Source organism: Lontra canadensis, unplaced genomic scaffold (genome assembly GCF_010015895.1).
Source record: "Lontra canadensis isolate GAN:19392208 unplaced genomic scaffold, GSC_riverotter_1.0 scaffold64, whole genome shotgun sequence".
NCBI lineage: Eukaryota > Metazoa > Chordata > Mammalia > Carnivora > Mustelidae > Lontra > Lontra canadensis.
In genome coordinates this window covers 1,251,014-1,257,013 of record NW_022631058.1, presented here as the reverse complement: position 1 = coordinate 1,257,013, position 6,000 = coordinate 1,251,014, and the positions used below count along the sequence as shown (strand labels likewise).

Below are 6,000 nucleotides of genomic sequence, written 5' to 3'. Positions count from 1 at the left end.
GTCATCAGCTCTCTACTGTTCTCTATCAACATTCTCTTTATAGTTGAGCTCATTAGTCCCAATGTTTTAAATATCTTCTATATGCTGATGCCTCCTAGGGAAATACAGAATGATTGTTTGGCTGTGCTGAGTCCTACTTGAGGTTTGTCATCACAAATTCAGAATGTCCCTATTAGAACACTGAATGTTTTTCTTCAGCTGTGGAGCAGCTGCAAAGGGGTCCAGGGCCAGTTTTAAGCAGAGTTAGAGTTTATCATGTAAAAATTACATGGATGGTGATAGGCAAAACTTTTTAAATGTCCCTCCGAGATCCCATCCTCTGGTTATTCCATCAGACACTAATATAAGTCCTACTGTGAAGGGACTTTAAAGATATAAGGTTATTAATCAGATGAATTTAAGATAAGGAGGTTGTCCAGGTAGGCCGAAGGTAATCACAAGAACTATTAAAAGCAAAGAGGCAGAATAAGAGATCAGAGAAATTCAAAGTATGAGAAAGATTCAGTAGAACCTGTTGGCTCTGAATTGTAGTGGTCCACATGCAAGGACCAGAAAATGTCCTCTAGGGGCTAGGGGTGGCTCCCAGCCAACAGCCAACAAAGAAGTGGGACCTCAGTCCTACAACTGCATAGAACTGGGTATGGCCAACAACTTGATGAGCTTGGAAGTGGATGATTCCTCAGAGCCTCCAGGTAAGAGCCCACCAAACTTGGACCTACAGAATTATAAGATAAACAAATGTGTATTGTTTCAAACCACTACATTTGTAGTGATTTGTTGTGACACAAATAAAAACTCATCCATAGGTGACAAAATTCAAGTTGTTGAAAAAATATGCAAAGAGTGGTCCTTAGTAATGGGCTGTAGAATGCTACCTAGCAAGGTAAGGAAGGAAAAAGTAGGAAGATTGGAATTTTGAGAAAAGTGGATTAAAATTATTGGTGAACTGAAGAATTATTGGAACTTGTACTAAAGGAAGTAAGCTGACAAGATTTAGGATCCAAAATATGGCTGTAAGAGTGGGTTGTAGAGAAGGGGTGAAAGATTGTTGGAAAGGGAAGGAGAATTTATTGTTAGAAGCCAGGATAGTGGATGGATTATCTGTATATGTGGTAAAACCCAGTAATATAGTGATAGGTATAATACTAGGGGAAAACCTACCGAATGAGGCAAGGGCTAAAGTCTCATGTGAAGGGTAAGGAAAAAGCAGGGTACTGATGGATGATTGTGTTATGAAGGGATGTAGGCAGTACAGTCTTATGGCATTTGCTTCAATGAACATTGGATTTGGGGATGGTGAGAGGAGAAATGATTTAGACACAGTAAGAAAGAACAAGAAAGACAATTATCCTACCACAAAGTCCTTTACTACATAGGGTAGTAGTGGTAAAAACAAAACAAAACAGCTATCACAGGAAAGAGCTTTAGGAAACTATTTCTTTTAGAGAAAGAAGGTGAGGAGATTGCTTAGAAAGCAGGTTTTATTTGTTTTGTTTGTTTGTTTGTTTGTTTGTTTTCAGATGATGACCATGAATTCCAAAGGGAAAAGTAGAAGGGTTTGGTGCTTTGCTGGGGCAGAGGTGGTAGTCATGGTAAGAGATAAGAGCTTGAATTAGATTTAGGGTTATACAGAAACATAGGGGCATAAAAGTTCTTATAAAGGATATCATATATGTCTTGGGCCTCTTGTGGAGATAAAATGTATGGCAGTCTTTCTGGAGAAGGCAGGTTATTATTATTATTATTATTATTATTATTATTTTAAGTAGTTTCCATGCCCAGTGTGGATGGAGCCCAATATGAGGCTTGAACTCAACAACCCTGAGATCAAGACCTGATCTGAAATCAAGAGTCAGACACTTACCAACTGAATCACCCAGATGCCCCAGTAGGTCATTAATTCTAATTTTACCTTCTTGGGATTGATTTTTTTTTTTTAAGACAATGGAACTGAGCTGGTAGCATTGCAGGGCTAGAAATTAGTGATCTTATTAGGTGCATGAGAAGTTCTCTGGACCTTCCTTAAATCCTGATGTTTTACATTTAATAAAACCGAGGCAAAGAGAGATTGGGTAAATCTCCCTAGTTTCATCAGCAAGTAAGTGGGAAAAGCCAGGATACAAACTCAAACAACTGGACTCCAGAGCAGAGTTCTGACTATTGTGCTAGAGGCACTCAGGAATGCTTGTTGACTAAACAAACGGATGCAGAGAAAGGTGTTATTTGGGAAAATAGAATGCCTTCCTGGGGGGTCAGGGTGATGTCAGTTTGTTGAAAACCCAACACTAGTGAGAGGCAGATCTGGGCATATGGACTCCCAAGACTACATCATAATGCCATATTTTTCTATCTTGTGGTCTCTTTTAGGGCATTGTTCTAGAAACCCAGTCACCATGCTCTGAGGGAGCCTAGTGCGCACAGAGAGAAAAGGAGGCCCACAGGCCTTCAGACACAGCTATCTATCATTGGGTAAATAGCACCAACTTGCCATCAGTGGGGATGAGCCATCTTGGATATGGATTCCTAACCCTAAACTGTGCTTCCCAAATGATGCCACATGGGGCAGACACAAGCCTTTCCTTTTGAGTCTTGCTTAAATTGCATCTTCATGAGCAAAATAAAGAACTGTTGTTATTTTAGCCCACAAAATTTAGGAGTTTGTGATGCAACAAGAAAGAACTAGAGCATTCATACGTCAAGCTGTCCCTGAGCCTTTGCTTCCCTAGCTGTAAAAAGGGATCCGATTATTGGGCCAGAGAGTTGTCATACAGGTTCCCAAAATAGAAATATACATATTGTAGCACAGGTAGTTAACCAAAGTTGCCTTTCTCCTCATCCCTTCTGTAGCCTCCCAGATTAGATAAAGCAACCCCAAGTGTTTTATATGTACATAGGTAGGCAAAAATGTGGGAGGAAGAAGAAAGCCTACTCTATCTACTGATTCTCATTGCCAAAATAGCTCACCCTTTTACTTCATTTGGGTCTCTGCTCAAATGCCATTTTTTCCTAAAGAGGCTCATCTGGGTTCCCTTCAAAAAAAAAATACAAAACAAACAAACAAACAAACAAAAAAACCCAACATAGACTTTCCATCTTGTCCCTTTCCACATATTAACATTCATTATTCTTCTTCATAGTGCAGATCTCCAGAATATCATATATTTGTGTGTCTATTATACTGTCTCATTCCACGGACATGGAAACTCCATGAAAGCTGGGATTTTCACTTACGCCCCACTCTCTCTGCAGCACCTGGAGCAGTGCCTGACCTACAGCAGGAATTCCATAAATATTTGTTGAGTCGCTCAATGAATGAATTCTTTCTGGTACAGTCCCTCCTCTTGTTTTAATTTACTTCTTTCACATGGCATGCAGAAGAACATGTTGAATGGAACATTGACTTTAAGATGAGAAAGTCAGACAGACTCTAAGACAGGAAAAGGCAGTCAAATATGCCAATTACTTCAGAAGGGTAATGGCATATTTTGAAATTTGGAGGCTGCTTCATTAAAATTCATTTTGCGCTACATAAAATAAGGAATTGGGAGCCTGACAGAAATGAAACTCAAATAGGCATTCATTTCCTTTATCTTTTTACAAGACAGATCAATTAGTAATTTTATGGTTGAAAAAACTCATTTTTAAATGTTATGTGGGACTTAGTGTAATATCAAATCTGGCCTAATGTCACCTTTATTAAGGAATTGAAAACACTTTTACATCTGTTCATTCCACTAAAAAAAAAAAAAATACCGAGAAGCACATTTTTTGCCATCTAGTTTATAACGGAGGAGAAAAATGGGCACAGAAATGATCTTGTTGCATAATTAACATCCCAAAAAGTAAAGGCCAATGATCAGCCCCAGACCAGAACATTCTGAGCTGCACTTACATTTGTAAACCAAGCTATGGAAACCCTCCCAAACAAGTGTGTTAGAGAGTCCAGATGGCCTCAATGAGAGGCCAGGAAGCCAACACCTTCTGCTGTGTTTCTGGCCACTCTCTCGGGCTCAGCGGGCTTGGCTGCATCGGTGCCTTGTGCTGGGGGGCAGCCAAGGGGACACACAGGTGGTGCCGGATGAGAAACAGGGTTTCCAACAAGAGACTGCTGTGCTGCTGGAGAATTGCCTCCCTTTCCACTACCGAGTTATAAAACTAAGATCCAAGTCATTTATGGCTAGTAGAGATCCTGGACACTTTTAGATAAGAGAGCATAGGTGTTACTTAACCTCAATATCCTAACTCTGGTAATTACATTATACCACCTGAAATTTCCCCTGTGGGTTTAATCAAATCTGGTATTTGCCTTTGCTTTTCAGTCCCGTGTACAGTTGCTATGCCATTAAGCAGCTGCTAAGCACCACTCTACACAACACAAAGTGCATATTCTTTATGAGTTAGATGTTGGGATGAGGATGTGTGATGCTGGCAAGGCTTCATGTGGATCTTGTTTTAGCAGGATGTTTCACTAATTATAAACAAGAAAAACTTTGGTCCTTTTGATTGCAAACAGAGCCTTGGGAAAGTGATGTTGATTGATTCATTTGGTCCCTTCCAGTGAGAGTGAGGCAGCAAGGGAATTTTGCAAATCACAAACCTAATGATGGACTTTTTATCTGGTGGAAGGAAACCCAAGGAATTACTGTTGTGCAAACAGACCTACTGAGAAGCCCTAGGCAAATTACTGTGATGGAGGCCACCTCTTTCTTCTCTCCCTTTAGTTTTCCACCAGCTTTCCTCCATCTAGCATTCATGTTCTAGAAGAGGCTTACCCATGGATGTGGAACCAATTTTGAGGAATGCTGAAAGGCCCCGATTTTCCAAATACTCACCTTCTCATTCTCTTACAGGATTCTGTTGGGTTAAGACAGCATTTTCAGAAAGGATCATTAAAATCAGTGTGCTAATTTAAAAAACTAATCATAGATACATGTGTTATTCCAGCAGTTTTTAAAGGGGTCCCTAGACAAATACAGCAAAGCAGATTCTCACAGAGGACAAATTCCCAGGGTGTGTCCAGGACTGTGTCTGATTTCAGGAGTACTAGAGATCCAACCTTCTATCACTAGTTGGGAGCTTCAGTGCCCAAGTGAGGCAAGGAGGCATTGTAGGAATAATATTCAATGTATTTTAACTTACATGAAGAGAACTAATTTACTAATGCTAGTTCCTTGGCAAAGAAAGTAAATAACCAAAATGTGTGTAACTCCTTTTAATTATCTCTTTTTGTAAATTTATAGCTGCAGAGAGAAATTTAACTTGCTCAACCAATACACTCTCCTGTATAGAAGTCTGAGCTACTCCCCAAAGTGTTTAAAATAAAATCTTTCAAGCATTTTCCCCCCAATAGACCACTTTTTAACAATAAAATTAAAATCTGTTGAAGCAGTTTGGGTCACTTAGAATTGAGATGACTTCATACAACAAAACCTCAAATGTGGCTTAAACAGATTTTTCTCACATGACCAGATCTCCAGAGGTGGGCAGTCTAAAACTGGAGCAGTTGTTTTGGGAAGTCATCTAAAGCTCGGCCCCTTCTACCTCCTGGTCCTTCATTTTTAGCCTGTGTCTTTTACCTTCATGATTGTAAGATGGCTTCTGTACTTCAGACATTGCATCTGTATTCCAGCAAGTGGAAAAGAAAAGAATAAACAGCAAAAGATTCATACAGGCTTAGTTTGTCACTTTTGACAGGAAAACAATATTGTTCTCAATATGTCCACTTGGAGACCTGCCCTCACTAGCCACACCTGGGCCACAGAATCTCCTAATTTTGGGGAGGTGTAAGGTCATAAGTTCTTTTAATTGGACTAAACTGTTCATCACTGCTATCCTGAATTAAATCAGATCTGATAAGGAAGTAAGGGTTATTAATTTAAAAAATCATTATGAATGAGAAATTCAACTTATGAATAAAAAGAGGAAAATAGATATTGTAGGTTAACAAGCAGTGGGTGCCCCATATGTCACTAATAAACTTCATAAACCCCATTGGGTATC

At 39.5% G+C, this 6,000-nt stretch overlaps 1 pseudogene; it reads left to right on the top strand.

Annotated features, from left to right (window-relative positions):
* Nucleotides 1-640: 640 nt before the first annotated feature.
* Nucleotides 641-6,000, top strand: part of LOC116879895 — a 40,295-nt pseudogene continuing 34,935 nt past the window's right edge.